Here is a 27,612-nt window from a genome sequence, read left to right on the forward strand (position 1 = left end):
TTCACCCAATATCACTATGAGCAGCTAACACTTAGTTGACCATTCACCACACTCAAGAAAACACCCGCTGGGCCCACCAGAAATCAGAGTATATCCAATAGCACAAAAACATGTACCATATACAAGTTGGCACCAAGCTACACATTCACCAGATCAACTATATAGTTCAACACACAAGAGCACTTACATCTTCAGTTCACAAAGCAGCATGTCAGCTACAATTATATTGTTTATTAGTAGCAGAGGCTGACGTAGCAAACAAACTCAGTTGAGGGGATGTTCCAATTCCATCGTTTATAAAGACTAATCTGAATGATTGAGCAGGTGTGTAGGAACGTGCAGGTGTCACTTCACTGTCTAAACAGGCATGACCATCATACTATAACAAGGACACACTGTTGAGAAGACGTGTGATAGAGTTAAGCTTGTCAAATTGGATCTGTCCAACATTTGTAGCAAACAATTGACTGTTAATTGTTAGTCCAATATTTTGTAGTTGCTGCGCAGCTATATCCTTGGGAACTGCAACATTACACAGATGCAGCGGCCGATTTATTGCTACGTCTTTCAATTGTCCAACAGAGGCAAGTTCTGAGGCAGGAAAGAAAAACACTAGCCATCCCGGCCAAAAGAGGTAGATTTTCCAGCTTTTGTGAGCATAACTGAACAGCCATTACCAAGTTTGGGCATAGTCCACCAATTAGCTTTTACAATATAATCTTGATGTTTCGCTGCATCTTCTTGTAGTTCACGCAACACTCCCATTCCACCAGTAGCTGCTTTTTCTCCTCTGCCTTTCTTTTTAAAGCCTGAATTAGTCCTTCCTTCTGCATCACAACAGGTTTTAATTATTTTCCATCAAATGTTTTCTGTGTCTTAATACACTGTTTGTTGGCTGCGGATATGAAAAGGGCAAGTTAGTCACATTTATGACTATCAATACAACAGACTTTTGCTTGAGCTGTACACTCGGGTAAGTGAATCCCGTTAAGCGCTATACTATCCGTCCCCTTGGTTTATTTTTTGCTCATGCTTGCACTCCTTGGCGCTTTCCTTCCCTACCCACGCAGCTACCCACAACTCATTCTAGCTGCACACATAGCCTGACATGGACTACGGTGCCCGAGGGCGTTCAACCCATAGTGCTTTGAGATCATAGCAATGGCAACAGGTGTGCTACAAATGCCCAATCTAAGAGAAATCCTGTAGACCATTTATACTTTAGAGAGGTACTCTAGAAAGAGATGCTGTAAAAGAGTGGTGGCCATTGTGCAGCACTAGGCATCTGTGTAGGGACGTCAGATGTACCCTCCTCCCCAAACATCAAATAGATGGAAAAAAAATAAAACACAATTGCTTACCTGCTGACTGGAAAAGCGCTACTGCTTTGAAATCCTTTTCTTCACGCATTCCTCTTCTACGTTTATCAAGACCCTCTATCAGTCATTTACAATTAACTGCACCAGGAATTGCCAAAGGCTCACATTCCCCATCCTTTCAAATACACAGAGAATTGTCGGAATCAAAAGAAAGATTTTAATTATTGCCTAAAAGAAGAAAAAAGAAAAAAAGTGATTTTAGTATGCTCCAAGTATTTGTGAAAATTGTCTGTACCGAAAACCATCAATTTATAGTGGGCATGCTATGGATGTTCCTGCCTGATGTGTCCCTCTTTGGGAGTGAAGCATTGGTGCGTGGTAACTTCCTCCAAGACTTCACCCATTGTGGCTTCAACTAGTTGCATCTCCTCGCTAATAAAATTAGAGGTGGGAGCTCTGGAGAGGCAATACGTTCTTAACTGCAGAGCTCTTGTACCTAAAATGTTGCAGAGCCATTTTGTGTGCGTCCTTTAAAAAAACAAGCACCTGTTTCAGTTTCTTAAACGTAAATATCAACCTTCGAGAGTCTCAGACTGCGGCCAGCAACACGTACAGGAAATGATAAGGACCAGAAATACGCAGGGACAGAATCCATGAGCAAAGTGATCTTTACTGAGGGAACAAAAAGTAAATATTACAATTTAGCAGGCAGGCCTTTGCTAATATGAGCAAGGCCCTATCCTCCTGGAGGTTCAGAAGCCCCACTACCCCATAAGCATTGCTACCATGCCATAAATGATGCACTACAGCTGAGCAGTGGAAAATCATGCAAAAAGGTAAACCAAGCCATAGGTACATTTTGCGGAAGCATGGTTTCTCACACATGCGCCATGGTCTGATACATGTAGATAGCTTAAGTGTCGGGTGCACATATCTGAGGAAGGCATGGACCTATTCATGTGAAACATTGTGGGGGCATTGGAGCAGCAAGAGCGTTAGCAAGCCAGCAACGGTTTGATAGCGATCAGTAGAACAGTCATTGTATGCAACTAGAAAGGGGAAGGGTAGGAATTGCCTCACCCATGAAAACGGGGCCTCTGCAAGCTGAACAGCTAGGGTTCCTCAAGGCAGTGGTCTTCAAACTGGAAGGCCAGAAGGATGCTTGGGGGTTTGGGGCTCAAAGCTCTCAATTAATGCAAATTTTTCTGTTGCTGGACAATTAATAGATGCCACTTAGAGAGTGGCGTTCTGCGTTTTTACTTTGTGGCTGGTGTTCAATGACTTAAGTAAAAGCAACTATCAGGCAGCGAGCAATGTTAAGAGAAATTAAAAGATGGGACCGAGGGCATTTGTCCACCGTTAGAGAATCCTCTCCCTTCTTAATGAGAACTTAGAGGGCGAATACCTGCAACCATTTTCTGTGCGCAGAAACAGAACAGCAAATTTAATTTGGAGCTTTTGTAAAGTGATACCCAAAGCGCTCTGTGCCACCAGAAGCAGGAAGACAGGAATCGGAGAGCACATTCAACAGGGCATTTCAACCATCCCTTGACCGAGTCTACACCTGGCGGTGTGTGCAGCACATGCCGTCCCACATAGAGGCACAGTCTGCCACACACTTCAAAACAGCCTTCATGTCAGCCAAACAAAAAACTGTGCCCCTTGGCACCCTGCTTCATAACTGAGCAATATTGAAGATGCAGCCAAAGTCACACACGCTTCCCACATGCCACACATCAACAATCCTCACATAAGGGAAATCTATGCCAGCGGGCGTCTGTGAACCAGCATGCAGCTGTCTGGGCAATTTAATTAATAATTACAAGCATAGCGCCACCATGCCCTTTATATACAATAGACACATTCTCACAGGAGCTACATGGCACTGCAATGTTCTTAAGCAGACAACTGAGTCAAATCTTGAGTATCTGTCAGGGTTAGGGCTGGTGAAGGGGCAAGGAGGGTGATAGCCAGCCTTCCACCCAGTACTTCAGGTGTGTTCTCCATCCCTTCTGCAGAACTATGGCCCTGGGACAGAGAACAGTTCGAGTACTACAATTCCCAGCAAGCCGTGTGCAACACGGGCCTGCTGGAGTGAGGACCGCCACACCCGCACCAACGTGCATGCGTGAGCCACGCCCGGACGGGGCTCGCAATTCCGACCAGCAGAGAGGAAGGACGTGCAACACCAGAGCTCCCGTTGGCAAGGCTCCGCGGGGCACCCGCTCGCCGCCTGTAGACACACCCCAGGCCCCGCGTACCATTTCAGATAAGTGCGCTTTCATTCTTACGTGCGCAGTCAGCTCCACAGTACCGAAGGGCGCTGCCCATATGGAACCATGTCCTGAAGGTACTTGCACTCCAGAACCGCGAACGAGGTGAACGGGAAACGCATGACACTCTCGTATTAACCCAGCATGAGACAGAACTAATAGCACTCAATTGTGTTCTAAACAAGTGTATTATTGCATGCACCCGGAACAGTGAATCCGCTATGCGGAGTAACTAACTTTGAAGCATTAACCCTAGACAGACTCATGCATGTGTATGCACGCCCATATTGACATAATCCTTGCTCCTTGCAGTGTCTAACGAGGTTGAGAGCGCCGCTGTGGCCAGCCAACACGAAAAAGCCAAAAAATAAACAGAACAGAAAACCGAAGCTAAGTGTATTTACGTTTTTTTCCTTGTTAAGGGGGACACGTATTGCATGGGGGGGGGGGGGGAACGACGGTAGTGTGATTGTCCCAGTTGCGTCTGCATGAAGTAATGCAGAGTCGAAAACCTGCATGGTGTAATGTGGGGATTTGTGTCTAAGCCTTAATGAGTTAATGCAGAGGTTTACAGAGAAAACACATGTTGTGTAAAGAACCAGGTGTTCTGGCATTTGGTGTGAATGTGAGAGTGCAGGAGCGTAAGGGCGGAGAACTCCAGATCCAGGAGCAGGAGCTGAGGAGCATGTGACCCTAACCACCCCCAAACCCATTCACAACTTCTACCTAACCCTCTTCCCGGTGTTCCTAACCTCCCCTGCCTATCCACTCAACGGACCCTAACCCTCTTTCCCTGAAGGGAAAAGGTGGCCTGTGTTAATCTCTCCCAGGTGTCAAGACCCAACGGGGAGGGAGGTGTTTGTGCTGCCTCTGCGCCAGGAAGAAGCAAGATCTGACAGAATTGCGAGCCCAAGTATTTATCGGGCGCCCAGGCAGCACAACCATGGCAGACGTGGTAACCCTCCTCCAAGAATTAAAGGCCGAGTTGGCAGCAACTAGGCAGGATTATCAGAACTTGGCAGGTCAGGTGCATACCTTAATCCAGAATCCGGCCCAAGCGACCGCGTTGCCCAGAGCACCCCCGCCAGTTTCGGTTCAGGTACAAGTAGCCACAGAACCGCCGTTACCCCTGGCCGCACCAGAAAGATATCATGGAGATCCCCAGAACTTCAACCAGTTTATTATGCAAAGTCAATTGCATTTCCTAACCAAGCCAGCTGTGTTAGGGACAGCACAGGCCCGTACAGCGTTTGTAATCTCTTATCTAACTGGGGATGAAGCGTCGTGGGCCACGCCCCTAGTCCGCAGGACGATGCCTTGCTACATAGCTGGGACACATTTCTTGAGGAGTTTGGCAAGATATTCAACCGCAGGGCGGCAACCTTACTCAAGGACAAAGGACTGCTGACACTAAAGCAGGGAAGTAAAGACTTGGTCTCCTACGTTACGGCTTTCAATCAGTTGGCCATGGAAACTGATTCGCCACAAGAAAGAAGAATGGCTTTGTTCTATCAAGGCCTAAGGGAGGACCTAAAACATCTCGTGGCTCGGGTGGACCTGCAACCAGAAACCTGTTCAACTATGCTAGATCTCACCCTCAGGCTGGATCAGAGAGAGCGAGCGGCGTCAGGACAGGCGACGGTGGGAGAACAAACCGATAGACTAGATCAGCAAAGATCCACCAGAGTTGCAGAGAAAGGGGCAGATGAACCGATGCAGATTGGTACAGTTCGGGGGGCTCTGACCAAGGAGGAGAAGGACAAGAGGCGAAGAGACAAGTTATGTCTTTACTGTGGGAAAGCAGGCCACTTTGTGCGAGAATGTTCCAACAAACCAGCGAAAGGAGGGCCTTCGGGAAACGAGAAAGCTCGCCCGTGAGGGTGGCAGGAGCGAGCCGAGCGGAAAACACCCCACAGATGTTGGAAAACGTGCACACGGCTCACATAACCTTGACCGGTTACTTACATTGGCAGGGTAAGCGAGTTCCAGTAACCTTAATGGTGGATTCGGGCGCCACGGGCAACTTCGTGGACACTCAAGTGGCCCGGAAGCTGGGACTCCCGCTGAGTACTAAGGCACTTCTAGAGGTCTGTGGATGGTTCGCCATTGGTCTCGGGACCTGTGACTCAGCAAACAGAACCTCTACATTTGCAGTGTGGCGCAACGCACCAGGAAGTCATCGGTTTCTATGTGATAGCAGCCCCACAGTTTGGATTCATCTTGGGGCTAAACTGGCTGAGACTCCACAATCCAACTGTGGACTGGGACACCGGCTCGATCGAATTTGGCTCCACCCATTGCCAAACACACTGCCTAGTGTCCGTGGCACAGTGTTTCACACTACGTGTGAGGAAGCGTACTTATGGAATTGCCCAACGAGTATGAAGAGTACCGGGATGTTTTCAGCAAAGCAGCAGCCGACACCTTGCCTCCACACCGGCCATATGACTGCCGGATTGACCTGGAAGCAGGTGCTGTGCTTCCCTTTATTTGTTGTATATATGCTTTCACAGAAGCTGAGAACAGTTATTTGAAGGACTACATAGAAACCAATTTGGCGAACGGCTTCATTTGGCACTCCTCATCCCCAGTTTCCTCCCCCTTGTTTTTGGTTCCGAAGAAGACAGGAGACCTAAGAACATGTATTGATTACAGGGCGATTAACAAAATAACCATCAAGAACAGTTATCCCCTGCCTTTGACCCTGGTACTGCTGGACCAGGTGCGAGGGTCAACAATATATACGAAGCTGGACCTTTGAGGAGCCCACTATCTGGTAAGGGTACGCAACGGGGCCAAATGGAAAACAGCATTTTCGGACCAAGTTCGGCCTGTATGAATATCAGGTCATGCCATTCAGGCTCTGCAATGCCCCAGTGGCATTCCAGCACTTCCTAGACAAAGTACTGCGCGGGTACCTGGACGTATTCGCGGTAGTCTATATCGACGACATTCTGATGTATTCTCAGAATCTGGAAGAACACCGAAAACACGTCGGGGCAGTCCTGCAGAGACTGCGGGAACACCACCTGTACGCCACATTAGAAAAAATTGAATTCCATCAGACCACAGTTGAATTTCTTGGATTCATTTTGTCACCCCAAGGAGTCACCATGGACAAGAAAAAAGTACATCATAGACTGGCCTTCTCCAATTTCTGTAAAGGATATTCAATCCGTTCTCGGCTTCGCCAATTTTTATCTTCGCTTTATAGACGGGTATGCAAAGAAGGTGCAGCCCATTACCAGACTATTACGGAAAGGGGTACCATTTCATTGGGATGAGAATGCTGAGGCAGGCTTCCAGGCTCTGAAAATGGCATTCGTCACCGCTCCGGTTCTACAGCATCCCGATCCAGCCAGACCCTACAGCGTCGAAACAGATGCATCAAGCTATGCAGTTGCGGCCATCTTATCCCAAAGGAGCGTGTGAGAATCAGGACAGTAGCCGATGTGGAGTTTGAAAGACCTTTATTATACGCTGGTTAAATGTATTGTCTCGACCACGATAATCGGAGTCCAGGTTGTCCCACAGTTTCTTCACTGTGAGTAAAGGCACCAGGATTCCCTCTCCTCGAAGTGTCTCCTATTCTCACGGACCCGGATTGGCCCACCAGTTGCTCTCACTCTCCTCTCCTTCTCCCTGCAAAAAGCAACAACACTGCCATTAGGCCAGTCCCCTTTATACCCAGTGCTAGGAGGGGGGAAAAGGGCCAATCCGGGACATCTTCCCTTCCCCCCTTCCGATTGGTAGGGTCTGTAGGCACCCACCCTCTATAAGTAGAGCTGCTCTCTCCCTTCCTCCTCCTTTCCCTTGGTTGCCTGGTCCCGGCTCCCCCTTCTTGCCGTCAGCCACTCCCTGGTTGCTATCCCACCTGGGTCGTGCCTGCTGCACGTCTTCCCCACAGGCCCCGTATCCCTGCCCCCCCAACGTGGTGTCTCACTGGAGGCTTGTTCCCTGGAGGTCTGCCCTGCTCGAGGTAAGGATGGGGTTCTGGTTTGCCCCTCTTGCTGTTGCCTGCCATGTGTATGGCGTTCCTCCGAGACCGAGCGGTCGGCACGAGCCGGGCTCTCGACTTCCCAAGCCCTGCCGCCGCTCGCGGTTGGAGGCCGCTGAGGCACGTCGTGTCCGCAGACTGCTCAGCCTCAGTGACCTGGGTCCTCGTGAGAGTACCCGGTGCTGCGGCCACGAAGCCGGTACCGCCGCGGAACACCGGCAAGGCATCCCTGTTCCCAGGGACGCCTCCCCGGCGCTCCCAGTCAGCGTGACTTGAGGCAGTGGTTTCGCCACGTTCGCCCGAGGCACAGCAGGCTCCTCCTTTCGGACGTCCTGCAACCCGCCAGCAACCCCGCTTCCAACCTCACATACCCCCACCACAGATCCAGGCCGGTCGGGCCGGATCGTACATCTGGATAAGTAATCCGCCACCAACTGGAAGCTGGCAGGTTTATGTAAGGTGACAAAGTCGAAGGGCTGGAGGGACAGGAACCACCGTAGCACCCGCTGGTTGGTGTCCTTGTGTCTCGGCAACCACTGCAACGGAGCATGGTCGGTATACAGCGTAAACCTACGCCCCAGCAGGTAATACCGTAAGGTGTCCACTGCCCACTTGATGGCGAGACATTCCTTTTCTATCGTGGAATACGCTAATTCATGCGGAAGGAGCTTCCGGCTCACAAAACCGATCGGTTGAAGGAAATCGTCCACCTCCTGTGCGAAGACTGCCCCCAACCCCATGCCACAGGCGTCAGTCTGCAGGAAGAAATGCTTCTGGAAGTCGGGACACACCAACACTGGGTGGGATGATATACTGCGCTTCAACTCCTCCACGGCCAGTATGGCTGCGTGATTGGTCGACAGGTCCGGGGAACCTCCGATCTTCAATGCCTCGGTCAGTGGCGCAGCTAGGGAAGAAAAACCGGGAATAAAGCATCTATAGTACCCTATAAACCCCAAGAAGGCTCTTATCTTGTTTCCTGTTGGTTGGTACTGGGATCCCCTGGATTGCTTCGATTTTGGACACCTGTGGTTGAATCACACCGCCACCAACGACATGTCCGAGGTACTTGGTTTCCCGGGCCCCTAGGATCGTTTTCCCTGGGTTGATATGAAGTCCGGCCCGGGTCAGGGTATAGACCACCTCGCGTAGATGGGCCAGGTGATCACTCCATGATGCACTGTATACCACGATGTCGTCCAGGTAGGCTGCGCAATACTGGTCGTGTGGTTGCAGAAGGACGTCCATTAGTTTCTGGAAGGTGGCTGGAGCCCCATGTAACCCGAATGGCAGTACCTTATACTGAAAGAGCCCCTGGGGTGTAGCAAAGGCTGTCTTTTCCTTGTCAGATTTCCGTAGTGGAATCTGCCAGTACCCCCTTGGTGAGGTCCAAGGTTCTGAGGTAACGGGCAGCACCTAGCCTTTCCAGCAGTTCATCCATTCTGGCCATGGGATAGGCCTCGTAGTGCAATATCGTGTTTAGCTGTCTGAAATCCATACAAAACCGTACAGCCCCGTCTGGCTTGGGCACGAGTACGATTGGGGAACACCACGCACTGGTTGAAGGTTCAATGATGTCCAGTTTGTGTCATGACCGCAGCCTCCAAGGAGTCAGGTTTAGCCCAACTGCCTCGGAAGCTGGGTCGCAACTTCATTTCCAGGCACCCATCGGCTCCCATAGGGGCCTTATGGACCTTGTCCTGGCGCCAGTGGCGCCAGGCTCATAAGGGGACCCAGTCCCAGCACAGGACGTGCCGGGCTCATGATGTAAGGAATGGTGCTTGGGTGGACCTACCTGCTGCAGATCATGCTGCTCACTCACCTGCAGGATGAAATCCTCATCCATCCATGGCTGGAACTACTTTACCTTCTGGGTGTGGCCAGCACCACTCTCTGGGACTAGATACTGGAACTATTCTGGAAGCTGGGACTTCTTACCTGGGCGAGGCTGCTGTGGAAGGAGACACCCAAGCACTCCAGTAAGCCATTTAAACCACGCCCGATCAGAGCAACGTGCTTCGCGTTATTCTGCAATAGCAGCAGGACGCTCACCGTGTCAGCTCCAGAGAATCTTCAACTTCTGCATCTGGGGAAGAGAAATCCGCAATCTTACCTTCCGAAATACCATCTTCGTCTTCAGCAGCATCTGAAAAGGGAAAAGAACACCAGGTTAGCACGAGATAAAAACCAGCGCAGCACTTACCCAGTCCATCGGTGCATCTCAAGCCACGTGCTGCAGCTTTCCATTTTTCCGGCACCCTGTGGAAGCAAAGACATTGGTTAGTAAACCTCCGTGAAACTTTCCTTACCTGCGCTGCATTCTTCTCGCCTCTGCTGACGCTGCGACTCGCATCTGCAAAACAAAAGGACATCATTAAGAAATACAAAACTCCATCTATACGCACGTGTTTTGGGCAGCGCTCATCTTTCTCACTCCTCGGTGCATTCCTCGACATCCATTTTTCTACCCAGCTGCTTCTGCGACCTGAAAAAGGAAAAGAGACATTAAGAAGTGCTTTTAACTTCGAATTGACATTTTCTACTTACTTGCCTGCAATACCTTCGCCATTCCATCGCTCTCCGGACCTCCATATTCAAGCAACCGCCGTTCGTGCTGCTAACAACGGCCAAGCTCCAAATCTTCATCCTCTGCAACCAAGAGGCTGGACAATTAACCAGTGAAGTAACTGGCTTCGGCGCCCCTGCACAGACGCAGGATGGAGAGCTCCGCTTTCACCTACATAAGGTGAGCACATTTAGCCTACGAACTACTTGGGAGTACCAGGAAGGGGAGGCAGCTTACCCAGTCAGGCTTATATATCCATATTAACCCCTTGCTCTCATAATTGCAGACACCTCACCCTTCAGATCAAGATCTCAGTGAGGAAACGGCCTTTCCAGGGTGGCATTCGAGGCCTGCGCGTGACCCTAGAAGACTCCGAGAACCCCCAGCCCAGACCTGCGCCTCCGAGGGATTCAGGTGAGCGTTACAGTTTGATCATTTCTTCGATCTTTCTCTTGATGATCAACCTTCGGGCCTCCGGGATCCTGTAAGGATGCAGCCGGACTATGTGTCCGGGTAGGGTTTCTATACGATGCTCTATTAGGCTGGTCCTTCCAGGTAAATGGGAGAAGGCGTTGCAGTGGGGTTTGAGCGTCTCCTGAATCTCGTTCTTCATGTGTTCCGTTAGTGATTTCCCCCATTGTACTGCATCCAAATGGCCGGTCGCATAAACCACCCCAGTACCTTGGGTGGTCAGAACGTTGATCGGGGCAGGTTCGGTCCATTTCTTCAGTAGGTTTATATATTTTATGCGATGGGGACCGGTCGGGTTGGTGTATTCGGTAGTTCACCGGTCCCACCACGTCCTTTACCACATATGGGCCCCTCCACCGAGCCAACATTTTGCTCGTACTGGTGGGTAACACCACTAGTACCTTCTCCCCTGGTTCTAGCTTTCTTAGACGACAGCCCTTGTTATACGCCCTCTCCTGCTGGTCTTAGGCTATACCTAGATGGGTTTCTGCTAAACCCCTCAAGGGAGACAGATCTTCCCTAAGGTCCTCGGCATACTCGGTGAGGGACATTTCCTTAGTGTTTTCCCAGTCTTCCTTGACCAGATCTAGAATGGTTCTGGGTTGTCTGCCAAATAGCAGCTCGAATGGGGAGAACCCTGTCGAGGATTGGGAAGTGTCCCTCAATACCATTAGGATCAGGGATATGATCCTATCCCAGTCCTTCCCCTCCGGGCCCGTTACTCTTTTCATCATTTTCTTTATCGTTTGATTATACCTCTCCACCAAGCCATCCGTCTGGGGGTGGTAGACTGAGGTGCGCAGCTGTCTGATCTGTAGTCTTTCACAGACTTGTCGTATGACAGCCAACATGAAGGGGGGGGGGGGGGCGGGGAAGGCCTCGGGATACCGGGTGGCATAATCCACAATGACCAGCAGGTATCGGTATCCACGACTGGCTGGCTCGAGTGGGCCTATCAGATCTATGCCTATCCTTTGGAAGGGTATGGTGATCAAGGGCATCCGTTGTAGAGGTGCCTTGGCTGGCTTCTCCCCACTTGTCAACTGGCAGGTCTTGCACCCTTTACAGAATTTTGCCACCTCCCCATAGATCCCTGGCCAATAGAAGCGTTTTAGGATATTTTGCTGTGTCTTTAGGGAGGCCATATGGCACCTACACGGGTGATTGTGTGCCAGTTGGAGGACAATACCCCTGTGTGTTTTGGGTAGGAGTAGTTGTTCCCTTCGCGCTCCTCCCTCCTCCTGGTAGACCCGATAGAGCAGACCCTGTCTAGATGAAAAACCGGCTCCCTTGGTCAGGTCCGGGTCCCCATCTATGATGGCTCTTTCGCGGGCAGGTTTTAAGGTAGGGTCCGTCAGGGTTTCTCCCCGGATGGAGTCCTCATGGTCCCCGGGGTTCCAGGCTATCCGTTGGGTGGCAAACATGGATGCGCATTTAGCAAGTCGGGCATCCCTTCTTTTCCTACTGATTCTCTCCCTCCCCTGGGTGTTCGGGGGGATGGGCTCTTTGGCAAAGGGTGCTTCTTCCCACCATCCCTGGTCTAGGGCCTGGAGAGCCTGGTGGAAGTGGGGCAGATGGGTTCCCCACCACCGGGGCTGGTAAGGAAGGGAGGACGGCAGCTCTCATCTCTGTAATGCTAGGGCCCACCTCTACCGTTATGGTTTTCATGGGGTATGTCCTCACGTCCCCGTTTATGCACCGTATCGGGATACTAACATTGGAGAGGTAAGGAGAATCACTTACGGTTGGTACCACCGCCATCTGCCAACTTCCACTGTTGAGTAGGGCCGTGGTCGGGTTCCCGTCTACCCGGATGTCCATGTCGTAGAGACCCTGGCATCGCGGTCCTTGTTCCGTCTTCATGAATCCCATCTCCATCGGCTCGGTGCCTCTTTTCCGGGGACAAAACCGGGCTATATGGCCCCACTCGCCACAGTCATAACATTGTGGTTGCCGGTATCCTGTGGATAACGGGGTGGGTCGAGCGTCGGGACTGTTTCTCTTATCTTCTACTCTAGAAGGGCGTTCTTCCATTGATCTCCATCTGGGTGGCACTACACTACTCTCAGGCTCTTGGTTGTGAAGGGTTCCAACGGTGGCATCAGGCTGCGATTGGAAGAACCAGCTCCGAAAGGTTTACCCCCCCCCCTACGCCGGCCGTTTGGTAGGCCGATGCCATGTCCACAGCCTCAGATAAGGTGGGTCGGTGATGTTGTCGGACCCATCTCTACATCGGAGGGGGCAGGGCCTCGATAAACTGCTCAAGGGTGACTTTGTCCAACACATCCTGTAGGCCGGTTCCCGGTGCTTGCAGCCATTTCTCGGTGAGGTCCTTAACGCGATAGAAGAGCTGTCGGGGGTTCTCCCCGGGTTTGAGTCTGGTGTCGCGTAGCCTCATTCTGTAGGCTTCCTCGTCAAGTCCCAACCGGTCCAACACTGCCTTCTTAATTTCAGCGTAAGGGGTGGTTCTGTTTGGGTTAACGGCCTGGTAGGCTCCTTGCATGATACCACACAAAAGGGGAGCGACATACTGGCCCCAGCGGTCCACCGGCCACTGTGCGTTCGGGCAATCCTCTCGAATGTGGTGAAAAAGAAGGCCGGGTCTTCGCCCTCCTTGAATTTCTGTAACACTGCGGAAGGGATCATGGGCTGGTTTTGGGTGCCAGTCACGGCATCCGTCAGGTGTTTTATAGTCTCTTGATGTTTGCCCTGAGACGTGGACTGAAGGCTACTCTGCATCTGTATTGCCTGCTGAAAGGCTTGGCTATCAGCGGCCGCCTGCTGGGCTTGAAGTTGGAGGAGCTGTTGTAGCTGCTGTTGCCCCTCTGACAGAGTTTGTATTATTTTCTCCATTGCGTTCTCATAAATCCTGCCGACTACGTCACTTGTGAGAATCAGGACAGTAGCCGATGGGGAGTTTGAAAGACCTTTATTATACGCTGGTTAAATGTATTGTCTCAACCACGATAATCGGAGTCCAGGTTGTCCCACAGTTGCTTCACTGAGTAAAGGCACCAGGATTCCCTCTCCTCTTGAAGTGTCTCCTATTCTCATGGACTACCAGTTGCTCTCATTCTCCTCTCCTTCTCCCTGCAAAAAGCAACAACACTGCCATTAGGCCAGTCCCCTTTATAACCGGTGCTGGGGGGGGGGGGGGTAAAAGGGCCAATCAGGGACATCTTCCCTTCCCCCCCCTTCCGATTGGTGGGGTCTGTAGGCACCCACCCTCTATAAGTAGAGATGCCCTCTCCCTTCCTCCTCCTTTCCCTTGGTTGCCTGGTCCCGGCTCCCCCTCCTTGCCGTCAGCCACTCCCTGGTCGCTATCCCATCTGGGTCGTGCCTGATACACATCTTGCCCACAGCCCCGCCCCCACAGCCCCGCCTCCCCAACATGGTGTCTCACTGGAGGCTTGTTCCCTGGAGGCCTGCCCTGCTCGAGGTAAGGAGGGGGTTCTGGTTTGCCCCCTCTTGCTGTTGCCTGGCCATGTGTATGGCGTTCCTCCGACTCTGAGCGGTCGGCACGAGCCGGGCTCCCGAGTTCCCAAGCCCTGCCGCCACTCGCCGTTGGAGGCCGCCGAGGCACGTCGCATCCGCGGACTGCTCAGCCGCAGCGTCAGTGACCTGGGTCCTCGTGAGAGTACCCGGCGCTGCGGCCACCAAGCCGGCACCGCTGCGGAACGCCGGCAAGGCATCCATGTTCCCAGGGACGCCTCCTCGGCGCTCCCCGGCAACGCGACTCGCGGCGGCGGTTTCGCCGCGTTCGCCCGAGGCACAGCAGGCTCCTCCATTCGGGCGTCCTGCAACCCGCCGGCAACCCCGCTTCCATCCTCACAGAGTGATGACAGACAACCACATCCGAGTTACCTATTACTCTCCAATGTTGTTACCTACGGAACAGGACTACGCCATAGCAGATAAAGAACTACTAGCCATAAAAACTGTTCGGCGAGTGGCGACATTATCTCTTGGGAGCTCAGCATACAGTGACAATTTACATGGATCATCGGAATCTACAGTTCCTAAAATCAGCCAAAGCTCTCAGCCCCAGGCAACTAAGATGGGCAATGCAATTCTCAGAATATGACTTTGTTGTAACCTATCGCCCAGGAGCTGAAAACCGAAAAGCAGATATATTCACTGTATCCGGAACCAGACCTCGACCAGTCAGAAACAAGAGCGGAAGAGCCCAAGTCGTGTCATTGGAAGTGTAGCAGTGGATGCTATCTTTGGCATCAGAAAGTCAATGTCAGCACAACAACTAGCCCGATGGGCAACCCAGAATAAAGATCAGACAATAAGGGATGGATTACCCTTCTATAAATCGGCACTGTACTTGCCCACATGACTGCTTCATCAACAAGCCATAAAATGGTGTCACGAGACTCCATTCGTGGGCCACCCTGGAAAAGTGAAAACCACCGAGTTAGTCAAGCGTCAATTTTGGTCGCCAACCCTGCACAAGGATGTTCAACTATATAACGCTAGGTGCGAGATATACTTTAAAATAAATCAGACCATCAAAAACCAATCGGATCCTTACAGCCATTACCAACACCACCTACCCCGTGGCACTCTGTGTCAATGGACTTGATCGTGGGCCTACCGCCAAGTCGAGGGTTTACAGCTATTCTTGTCGTGGTAGACAAGCTCACCAAAATGGCACATTTTATACCCTGCAAAGGGACCCCATCAGCGAGATCACTTGCAGATTTGTTTTTACAGCATGTTATCCGCCTTCATGGACTGCCTTATAACGTCGTTTTCTATCGAGGGCTGCAGTTTACGTCTAAGTTCTGGCAAGCATTCTGCAAATCAGTAGGTATGGACATACGGCTCTCCACCAGTTACCACCCAGAAACCGACACCCAGAAACGATGGGCAAACAGAGACTGAACCAGACCCTCGAGCAATACCTCAGGTGCCTCCCCCTGGGCAGAGAAGAAAGCTGGGCTGACGTCATTTGGCTTGCCGAGCTAGCATACAACACAGTACATACATCCACCAAGATGACACCCTTCTACAGTGTATACGGGTATCATCCCCGTTTTAGACCAGTTCCTCTAGGAAGCGTACCAGCAGCGGCAGAAAAAAAGAAGCATCTAGAAAACATTTGGCAATCAGTTCGAAACAATTTAGATGCAGCTAAAATAGCCTACAAACACCAAGCCGATAAAAAAAAAAAAAGGACGACCAGGTCCACGATATCAAGTTGGGGACAAAGTATGGCTCTCTACGCGACATCTCCACCTTCAGGGGGTCACATAAATTCGTGCCCCTGTTTCATAGGCCCATTCCCGATAAAGGCACCAATTGGTCCAGTTGCTGTGAAATGGACTCTACCCCCACACATGAAAATACATCCAGTAATCCACATCGCCTTGCTCAAACCGACCTTTGCCTCCTTAAAAACCAAGAAGCCTCCACCTATCCAAGTAAACGGACATCCCGAGTTCGAGGTCCGAGCCATCCTTGACTCGCGTATCAGACAAAAGAAATTGTATTACCTAGTATACTGGGAGGGGTACAGTTCGAGGACCGGTCCTGGGAGCCCGTAGAAAATATCCATGCTCCTCGGCTCCTCCGCCAATTCCACCCAAGGAACCCTTCTAAGCCCAGGCCTGCAGGAGAGTGGGGGAGTACTGTCAGGGTTAGGCCTGGTGAAGGGGCAAGGAGGGTGGTAGCCGCCCTTACATGGTGCAGAAAGCCTTCCACTCAGTACTCAAGGCGTGTTCTCCATCCCTTTGGCAGAACTAGGGCCCTGGGATGGAGAACAGCCCGAGTACTACAATTCCCAGCAGGCCATGTGCAACACAGGCCTGCTGGAGTGTGGACCGCCACTCCCCCGAGCCACGCCCGCACCAACGTGCATGCGCGAGACACGCCCGAAGGACGGGGCTCGCAATTCTGACCAGCAGAGAGGAAGAACGTGCAACACAAGAGCTCCCGTTGGCAAGCCTCTGCGGGGCACCCGCCCGCCGCCTGTAGACACACCCCAGGCCCCGCATACTATTTCAGGTAAGTGCGCTTTCATTCTTATGCGTGCAGTCAGCTCAGGAGTACCAAAGGGCGCTGCTCTTATGGAACCATGTCCTGAAGTTACTTGCACTAAGGAACCGCGAACGATATGAACGGGAAACACATGGCGCACTCGTATTAACCCAGCATGAGACAGAACTAATAGCACTCGATTGTGTTCCAAACAAGTGTATTATTGCATGCACCCAGAACAGTGAATCCGCTATGCGGAGTAACTAACTTTGAAGTATTAACTCTAGACAGACTCATGCACGTGTATGCACGCCCGTATTGACATAATCCTTGCTCCTTGCAGTGTCTAACGAGGATGAGAGCGCCGCTGTGGCCAGCCAACACGAAAAGACACACTACTTGAACAGAAAACCGAAGCTAAGTGTATTTACGTTTTTTTTTTTCATTGTTAAGGGGACACGTATTGCATGGGCTGGGGATAGTGCGATTGTCCCAGTTGCTTCTGCATGAAGTAATGCAGAGTCGAAAACCTGCACGGTGTAATGTGGGGATTCGTGTCTAAGCCTTACATGAGTTAATGCAGAGGTTTACAGAGAAAACATGTGTTGTGTAAAGAACCAGGTGTTCCATTTCCTGGTTTAGAGCTCCAGCACAAAGGCCCTGGTCAACTTTCTGGCATTTGGTGTGAATGCGAGAGTGCAGGAGCGTAAGGGCGGAGAACTCCAGATCCAGGAGCAGGAGCTGAGGATGGTATGTGACCCGAACCACCCCCAAATCCATCCACAACTTCTACCTAACCCTCTTCCCGGTGTCTCTAACCTCCCCTGCCTATCCAATCAATGGACCCTAATCCTCTTTCCCCGAACAGTCAAGGTGGCCTGTGTTAATCTCTCCCAGGTGCCAAGACCCAACGGGGAGGGAGGCGTATGTGCTGCCTCTGCACCAGGAAGAAGCAAGATCTGACAGTATCGGTGGGCCTGTTTAACTCTTTCCTTCACAGTAAAGCACTGGAATGATTCGCTCGTACCCACTGAAAGTGCAGTCATGTGTACGAGTTGTATATGCACGGTGCACACAAGGTCACTGCAAGCATGTGGGTAATGGACCACTTTAAAAGTAAAAAAGCAACCAGGGATTTTGCAAAGGTTTGTTTAGTATATTAAGTTTCTGCTGTTCAAGCCCGCACGTGCACTGTCCTGGGGAGGGTCTAAATGATCTTCCATACTAGTAATCAAAATATTGTATACTGGTGCCAGCAAGATAACGATTTTCACATTTTCTTGATGGCAAGATAGTCACTCTACAGCTACAGCAGTAGAGTCTTCAACCTTTTTTGACCCCGAACCCCTTCCCCCTCCCTAGGAAAATGTACCTTGCTTGGGCCCCCCTATAGAACTCCAAAATGCTTTCCGTTTGCGAACAGTTATCGCGCGCCGGGGTAGAATGGTGCCCAACGGAGGTGGAGGTGCGGGTGATAAACACTAAATTCTTTCCAAATCATTGCTTGCAATAAAAATTATTTTAGAGGACAAATATATGTAAACATAGCATTCAGAAGGTTTTGCTACAATACAAAGGACTCGACTAAAAGTAGTGTTGGAGATTTATTTCTCACAAAAGAAAACCGCCAATATTGCTATCCTCCAGTGACTTTTGACATGCAACTGATGTAACAATTTGTTTAAGTACAACAACTTTGAGATTACTATCAATGCAGTTACTTGCAAGTTGGACAGTGGCATATTGGAGGACTAGTGTGAAGGATGGGCCTGTCTTTCAGCAGCCAGCCTGTCACTATTGGGTTCAATTTCTCCACCCCCAGCTTTGACCGATATTTAGTCTTTAGGGCTGCAAGTGCTGAAAATCCAATCTCGCAAAGGTACAAGGTGCTGAAAGGTAAAAGTACAATGACCGCACACTTGGCTAAAGTTAGAAACTAGACACATTTTGCCAAAATCAACCCAAAGACAATTTTTTGAATTGGCACTCCAGTATGTGGTCACTTTGAAGCTCCATTCGTTCCTCCTGGAGGTGTATTAGGAGGTGGGCACCTACGTCTGCTAGGAAAGGCTAAACCACCCAGCCAGCGATGATACAATTGTCCTCGGGAAAGTACTTTGAGACCTGTTCGGAGATGGTTTCCTATTAGCTCAGCAACACATGAAAGAACATACTCTGTTTCCTCAAGAGCATATGCCAATAATGGAAACACATCAGTAATGCAGCCATCAACCCTCCTCCTCCAATGCTCCAGCTTCTTCTTGAATGCGGATATTTTTGCGTTCATAGCAAATGCCGTTTCTGTGCCGTGCAGGGAGAGGTTTAGAAAATGTAGCTTGCCTTGGCAACATCTTTGACGAGCTAACGGTACAAGCCAGCGTGAACCAGACAGAGGCTCTTCTTTCATCTGGTCTAAACCCAGGAGAAAGTGTCTCACTTTGTTCCCGAGTTTATAAATGCTATTTAAAACCTTACCCCTGGAGAGCCACTGGACCTCCGTGTGAAACAACAAAGCATCACGTTCAGCTCCCATTTCTGCACATAACGTGGCAAACAGATGGACTCTTGTGGGGGTTCATCTTAAGCAAATTTACAATCTTTACTACAGAAGTCAGCACCTCCGAGTTCATTCCCCTATTGCGCACAGGCAAAGCTTCCCCGGTATCAAGCAGTGTTTCCACAACACTTGCTTTTAAACCAGCTCTGCCGTGGAACTAAAACCCAGCTCTAGCACCCCACATTGAAGGAGCACCAGCCGTGCAAAATCCAACACACGCCTCCCATTTTAGGCAGTGGGAACTTAGGGAGTAGTTAACAATGTCTAATACTTCAATCAAATTAGATTCTTTTGAAATGTCAGTGGTCTCATCCAACCATAGGGCAAACTGACTGTTGCAAGCGCGATATCGATTCTGTACGGATATCAGAGGACAGGTCAGTGATGTAGCAGAATAATGTGGTGTGCTGCACCGTCACAATGCATTACCTGGTCGACAGCGAGTATTGTTGGCAGAATCACTTTCTCAGCATCTGTAAAAAGCTTTTTGCCAGATAGTATGCAATGCGGTAAGACGCTTTCAAAGCATTTGCAGGTACTGAGGCCACATTTTTGACAGGGTCTTTTTTTTGCTTTTTTATGCCTTGCAGCTGCCGTACAAAGAAATCCCTGGTCTTTTTTGCTAAATTGAATGTTAGTTTCCAAATGCTGCCTTAATTTTGTTGGCTTTAGGCTGTCATTTGCTAATGTAGCACCACAAACCAACTGCAATCCATGTGAACCCAAAGTCCAAAAAAAGGGACTCATTTACCGCGTTTTTTCCATTTCTTTTGTATGTTTCCAGCCCTCCAGCTGCTTTGTGTTTGAGATTCCGACCATCTTTGGGGCACTAGCAACAATGGGCCACAAATACTGGTTGGATTAAAAAAGAAACAAACACCACATTGATTCAAGTTTCAGAAGGCTCCCTGCTCAGATCGTGAAGTCATAGATCTAATTTCTTTTTGAAGTGTGGTCCTGGACTAGAGGCCACAGATTAGCAGCAGAAACCACACCTGGATGCACATTGCACAGGGCCGATATAAACCTTCAGTACATTTGCTCAACCAATGGTACATAGGGAAAATAAATCCTTACCTGCCTGTGTAACTGGGTCAAGTGCTTTACTGGATTTTTCTTGCTGGGACACAGGTGGTTAGGTTAATACAGCAATGCTGCTACAATGAAAATTAACAGTTAGTCAAGAATACACGGGTCTACCTGAGACTTCAAAATTAAGATTAGATGAGCAGGGGCCAAAACTAGCTCTTGGGTGTTAAGTCCTGCTTACTAGCTGATGCCCAACGCTTGGAAACTAGGAAAACACATGAACTTTCAGTACCGCCCCAAACAGGACATGAGAAATGAACAGCGTCAAAAATAGGTTTGAAATCCCCAATTGCGACTTCTAACTACCTTTAAAATTGCCCCACCTTCACCCACAGCAAAATACAGTTTTTAAAAAAGGAATCCTTACCTTCGGCAAGTCCTACTACAGAGTCCAGGATTTTTTATGGTGCCTCTGCTAATGGGGACTTTGCTGTCCTGGATGGAATGATAGAGCCAATTTGTGTTCCTGCAATTGAAAAAGTACGATCAAAAAATATTAGAGAGACATACCAGATTGATCTTACCAATATCTGTGCACTACACTCTGCCAGTGAGTAGCGTGCTTTCTCCCCTGCACACAAAGGGACATAGGGTGCAGAGTCCTAAATCTCCAAGGTTCCCTATAGGCCAGTCCACACCAGCTGGCAGAGAGAACAGAGAACAGTCAGAGCACATCCCTGAAAACGTGACTCATACTCAGTCACAGTCAATAAAACGATAGAGAATCAGCTTGTTATATTTTACCCTTTCTATTCGCTGCCTAGAATAGTTGAGAAGTATTCATCTACATCTTACATAGAATCCAACACTGTAGTGTTTAACCCACTGAGCTAACTTTCGGAAACACCAATTAATAGCCATTTAGCTTTTACTGCAGTTCTGTGACTGCGCTGAAGTAGCAGCAGACTGCCGCGGTTGCCGTGTCAGACAAGAGGGCCCATGGCTTCTCTGCAACATATGGTGCCCGATACAGGCAAAGCCCTGGCGCACACGCATCAGGAATATATACATGAATTCCACTTAAATCACTTCTATGACAGTGGTGCGCCCAAAGTACTGTTGGTAAAGCAGTGAGTTTTAGTACATCAAGGGATGCATATACTCGCTCAGGGGTAGCTCAGCATGTTGACAGACCGTTGCTGAGATGTTATATATACAAAACATGTTAAAAAAATGACTTTTTGCAATTACTTATAAAAGATGGAAGGGCTATAAATGTGTATATGTGTCTGTCCAGGGGATGGGCTGGACAATGAGTTGGGTTGGGGTAATTCTGCCTCTATTGAAAATCAAAAGTTGGCACTCATGAACCCAGTTTAATTTCCTAATAACTGCTGTCAGTTCAACGCAAGTATTTATTTGTGATTAACCAGTTTGGCAAACATAACATCTTTATAAATATAACCTGCAATAAAATACAATGCAAGGGGCACACAATTTAAGTATTGGTGTGGTGCTCCAAAAAAACCAAAACACCATTTCTAAGAAAACCACTGAACGTAAGTATCAGCAGCGTTTGAGTTTGGAAATGACTTTTCCTATCAACATGTAAAATGCACATTTGAAAAACAAAGTATCCAGCATGTAGAATGCCTGCTTTCAACTTTGATGCCCCTCCCCCCAACCCTCAGATATCATACAACACCAGCAATGCGTGCTTCTGTCCCCGCTCACCTCCTCTCCCCTGTGGCCCCCAAGGTGGGGGGGACGGAGGTGCAGTGGGACCAGCATTGCAGTGACCCAGCCCCCCCACCTCTCCTCTTCCCACACGTCCGCCTTGGGTCCACAGGAGTAGAGGGGAGCAAAGGGACCAGGAAAGGCCTGAAAAGCTCGCTTCTCGTCACCCCCTCAAACCGTGGTGTGAGCCGAGAAGTAGCATCCCTTACCAGGCAAGAAGACGCTGGCGGCACAAGCACAAAGCAACAACACAGCCTGGGCACGCGATCCAAATGCAGGAAAGGGCACTTCCAGTTTGTCATGGCCACGCCCCTTCACACTGAGCGAGCATGTGCATGTGGGGCCATTGGCTCACCATGCACAGTTAATTGAGGCAAAGAAAGAGTATTGTTTCTACACCCGGGGGGGGGGGCGGGTGTGTGTGTGTGTGTGTGTGTGTGTGTTTCCCCCCCCCCCCCCCCTTGTGGGGACTTGATTTCGCTGTGGGGACCTAAACCCAAGTTCCCACATGGTAATGCCTTCCAAATGACTTAAAACAACTTAAAAAGACATCTGTGCCAATTTTTTTAAAAAATGGCTTCGTGGGGACCTGTGTTTATTTTGGTGTGTTGATTTTTTTTTTTTTTTTTTTTTTTTTTTTTACTCAGCTCTGGGTGTGGTATTGCAGTCATCAACACACGTACAGGAATTTAAACACACTTGATAAATCAGATGCCCTACATGCTTAGGCAGCAGACAGCAGATTCATGGGAACCATTTATACACAAATTCAATTGCGTTTTAAATGGCCTGAACTCTGCGTTTAAATGTAAAAGAATGAAATTAAGCTGTTTTTTGTGTATTTTGTATGTTTACAGAATTTAATATAATTGATACGCAATATAAGTCTTCCCTCATTGCACAACACACTTCCAGATTCATTTTAAGCATTGGCTACTTTGTAACAAACCAATCACAATGTGACTTACTTTAGTTCCTTATTTTTCTGTGATTTTGTTGAAGTCCCCATAGGGGTGGTGTGTGATGATATTGAATTCCACACTGTGAAGACAACACATTATGTGCACTGATGTCATCTTGTCTATAGTCTAATATGTGAATTAATTGAATGTTGGCATCACATTTTGTCTGATTACACAAACATATTCACAGGATTAATGTTTAATTGATACTAATTTGGTTTCATTACAAGTTCATCTCTAAGGGTCAAAGTGGCTGCAGTGGAATTGCCGCCACTTTGATCAGTCTGCTGATATACGGGTTATTGAAAATGGACGCTAATTCCTCTGGTGGAATTAACCCTGAAGAAATTAGCACTGGAGGAATAAGCAATGAAAACCAGTGATAATTCCCCCGGGGATACATCCTCCAGTGGAATTAGAGCTGGAAATAAAAATGCTAATTCCATCCTATCTTCAGGTTAAAATACTGAACGAAACACAGCCAAAAATAGTGGCCGATTTTAACCAAAAATACCCAAAAGGCGAAGGAAAATGCATTCAGGTGATGCAAATGAAGCCACAGATGCACCCAATTGGCCATACAAGGGTATGTGAATACAAATAGTATGGCATGAAGCTGAAGTCCCCATAGAGCTGATATGATGGTACTGAGTCCACCAAAAGGATGGTGCGTGGTCATGTTCAGGTCCCCACTGGGATGTTTGATGACAGAGGTCCTCACAGGGATGGTGTGTCATGGCAAAGAAGGCCCCATAAGAATTTGCATGGCATGGCAAAGAAGAATTGGCATATTTATAAGAATTGAATAAGAATTTGTATTGTCATGGCAAAGAAGGCCCCATAAGAATCTTTGCAGAGCTGAGCGGTCGCCGCTAGCCCAGACTGCCGTTTCCAGCCCAGCACGGGCCCCGGGCCTCCAGTGAGTGTTTTTTGACTATTTATTTATTTTTATATATTTTTTCAAGGCCCGCGCTCTTAGCGCGTTGTTTCTCCACCCCCTCTCCCCCCTGCAGCCACTTACTGGTCCTCCCTCCCTCCCGCCTACCGGCCCGCCCCCCCCCCACTCTGATTGATGGCTTGTTGTGTCCCTCCTGGACTAGTCGACGGCTGCTCTCCCCGCTAGCTTCTTTGCAGAGCTGAGCAGGTGTGAGCGGTTGCCGCTAGCCCAGACTGCTGTTTCCAGCCCAGCACGGGCCCCGGTCCTCCAGTGAGTGTTTTTTGACTATTTATTTATTTTTATATATTTTTTCAAGGCCCGCGCTATGAGCGCACTGTCTCTCCACCCTCCCCTGCACCCACTTCCTGGTCCTCCCTCCCTCCCGCCTACCTGCTCTGTGAAACCTAGGCCTTTTTCTTTAGGATTCTCAATTTTAGGTCTGTCTTCTTTCCTGTCTTAGAATGTCCTGTGCCTCTCTTGCGCTCGCCGCATAAGTACCGTCGTCCTGTGCCACTTTCCTGCTCACTTGCCTCTCGCTGTCTTGTCTGCCTACCCCTTGGACCCCCTCCTCTCCCACCTACTCTATGGTGCTCTCTGTCTCCCCCATCTTTTCAAACTGTTTCACTATTGACTATCCTGCTCTTTTCACTAAGTCTGGTAGGAAAAAGTTTAAAAAGGACATCCTGGTCTCCAACCCAGGCCTCCCTATCGCTGACACCTACATCAGTGCCTCCTCCAAGGAAACTCTCACTGACATCCTCTTTGTCGTTCCTTCTCCAGATCTATGGACCCCACATATGGTCTCTGTTCTCTCGCCTTTCTCCTCTTCTCCCATTAATGGTGGTACCCGTTGGGATGCCCTCCTGGCCTCCTTCCTTTCCTCTAAGGTCATCATTAATGTCTATTCTAATGGAACTATCTTGGTCCAAAGCCCTCAGGCCAACCTTCATCTCTTTGATAGACGCTTTCCGCGCCTCATCAACTTCCTTTCTTCTCCTGCTGTCCCCTCCCCCCTTTCCTTGGCTACCTTGCCTTCCCCCTCTCTCTCTGCCCCCTCTCGGGAGCTTTCTACACCTCTGCAGGGCGTACCTCTGATCTGTACCCCTCCCCGGAAGTCCTTCAAGGAGGGCAACCTTCTCCACATTGCCACTCTTAACTCCTGCTCCGCTGTCAAACACTCCTCTGATATCTGCCGCCTTCTTGAAGAACTTGACCTCGATGTCCTCGGTCTCATTGAGACATGGTTTACGGCCAGCTCTGTCACCAGCTTTGACACGCTCCTACCTGATGGCTACAAGATCCTCTCCGCGCCCAGGCCCAACCGATCTGGTGGGGGCGTAGCCCTTATCTTCCCTGAGTGGATTCCTATGCAGGCCTACTCCTCTTTTGAATGCCTCGTCTGTAGGCTCTCTCCCTCGCCTAGCCATTCCCTTACTGTGGCTACTATCTATCGGCCATCTGGTCAGGTTTCTTCCTTCCTCTCTGAGTGGGCAGACCTCTCCTCCTCACTCCTGGCCTCAACCACTCAACTCCTCCTTCTCGGAGACTTCAACATCCACCTGGATGCCTCCTGCCCCCCTTCTGAACTCTTTCGTGACCTCTGCGACTCTCTCACTCACTATTCTCCCCTCTGGCCCGACTCACTCTGCAGGGCACACTCTCGATGTTCTGATCTCTTCAGACCTTCCCCTCTCCATCCCTCTCTCCACTCCTCTCTCCTGGAGTGACCACTTTCTTCTATCCTCCCACCTCACCCTCCCTACCCCGCAGGCCAAGCCACCTCCGTCACTGCCACCCACCTTCTCGGTCACCCGACCCATGAATCGCGTGTCGGTTGAGGCTTTCGCTGCCACCTTCTCACCTCCTCCTCCCCCCCTGGCTGACTCTCACCCTGACACAGCCCTCTCCACTCTCCACTCTGCTATATCTGATACTCTTGACATCCTTGCCCCTGTCATGAGAATCCGCCTGAAGCCCAAAGCCAAGTGCAACTCCTGGTATGACTCAGACCTCATCAGCCTAAAACGCAAGTGCAGGGTTGCCGAGAGGAAATGCCGTGCTTCAAGTTCATCCTCTGACAAACTGGCCTGCCGCCTGCTGCGAAGGCAATACCGGCTCTCCGTCCTCACCAAGAAGAGAGCTCATATCCAAGCCTGCGTCTCTGCGGCATCTAACAACTCACCTGAACTCTTCAAAATCTGCAAGGAACTGGCCAATCCTGCCACAGTCTCTACCTCTCCTGTCCCTTCCCAGGCCCTCTGCACGGCATTGGCCTCTCACTTCATTTCTAAAACTCAGGACATCCTGTCCTCACTCTCCTCCTCTCATCCCCCTCCCGCTATTCCCTGCTCTTCCTCTGGCCCTTCTGCTGCCACCCTCTTCCCTCCTTCTCTACCTTTCCCCTTTTCTCTCCAGACAAGGTTTCTAGACAAGTCCGATCTATGAAAGTCTCGTCGAAACAGGTTCACCCCTGTTCCTCCAAAACTATCAAGGATCACATTGACTCCCTGGCTCCTGCCCTGGCGGATTTCTGCAATCACTCCTCTGCCACTGGAGTCTTCCCTTCCCCCCCGAAGCACTCCCTTGTGCACCCTCTTCTTAAGAAACCCTCTGCCGACCCCTCCTGCCCGGCTAACTATCGCCCAATCTCCATAACTCCCTTCCTGGGCAAGCTTCTGGAGAAACTGGCCATCTCCCAACTGAATCTCCACACTGAATCTGTTGGTTATCTTCATGACCATCAGTCTGGCCTCAGAGCTGCCAGAAGCACAGAAACTGCTCTCCTGAACATCCGTGAAGACCGGCTCTCCAACCTCGACTCTAACACCCCTTTCGTTCTTATCCTGCTTGATCCCTCTTCTGCCTTTGACACTGTCAACCATGCCATCCTGCTCAACCGTCTCCGTGACAACCTGGGTATCACTGGTCAGGCTCTGGCGTGGCTGACTTCTTTCCTCTCCGACCGACCCTGCCCGGTCAAACTTGGGTCCTTCCTCTCCGACATCTTTTTCTCTACCTGTGGTGTCCCCCAGGGATCTAACCTCTCTCCCTGGCTGTTCAACCAATACCTGGCACTCCTTGCATACCACATCACCGCTCTCTGTCCCAACTTTCAGTGCTATGCGGATGATACCAAGCTCATTTTCAGGCTACCCTCGGCCTCCTCCTCTCCTTCCCTCATCTCTGACCGTCTGTCTGCCATCCAGGATTGGTGTGCCGCCAACGACCTCTGCCTTAATGCCAGTAAGACTGAGATTCTACTCATCGGCACACCCACTCCCTCCTTCCCTGCAGCTCTCTGGCCGGCCTCGCTTGGCCCTCCTCCCTCTCCCACCTGCAAGGCAAAAAACCTTGGGGTCATCTTCAACTCTGCACTCTCCTTCTCCCCTCACATCTCTGACGTTTCTAAGAGGTCACACTACCAGCTGCACCTCCTTAGAGGTATTCTTCCTTTGCTATCCTGCCCCCAGAAGCTCACTGTCTCCAGAACCCTGGTCCTCTCTGGTCCTCTCCAAGCTGGACTACTGTAACAGCCTCTATCTAAATCTTCCTGCCTCCACTCTCCGCCCTCTGCAACTTATCCAGAACAGGACTGCGAGACTTGTCCTTGGCCTCAAGCCCAGGGATCGTATCTCTCCAGGACTGAAATCTCTGCACTGGCTCCCAGTGGCTGCGAGGATTAAATTCAAAACCCTCTGCATTGTACACAAGGCCTTCTGGGGTCTGGGGCCGCAATACCTTCAACTCTCTCTTCCTAAATATCTTCCTTCTCGAAC

The 27,612-nt window shown here is 50.0% G+C and overlaps 1 long non-coding RNA gene across 3 annotated transcripts in view; it reads right to left on the reverse strand.

The window, feature by feature from the left end:
- Window positions 1–216: 216 nt before the first annotated feature.
- The window catches only part of LOC138583165 (uncharacterized), an 86,587-nt gene continuing 59,191 nt past the window's right edge, over window positions 217–27,612 (reverse strand). For all 3 annotated transcript variants that reach the window (XR_011305175.1, XR_011305174.1, XR_011305176.1), the window contains exons 2-5: window positions 20,628–20,726; window positions 20,249–20,328; window positions 1,362–1,547; window positions 217–895 (exon numbers count right to left, since the gene is read on the reverse strand). This is a non-coding gene — a long non-coding RNA (uncharacterized lncRNA). The remainder of the gene's footprint in view (window positions 896–1,361; window positions 1,548–20,248; window positions 20,329–20,627; window positions 20,727–27,612) is intronic.

The sequence above is a fragment of the Ambystoma mexicanum genome, chromosome 3q (assembly GCF_040938575.1).
Source record: "Ambystoma mexicanum isolate Mex_15411 chromosome 3q, UKY_AmexF1_1, whole genome shotgun sequence".
NCBI classification, from domain to species: domain Eukaryota; kingdom Metazoa; phylum Chordata; class Amphibia; order Caudata; family Ambystomatidae; genus Ambystoma; species Ambystoma mexicanum.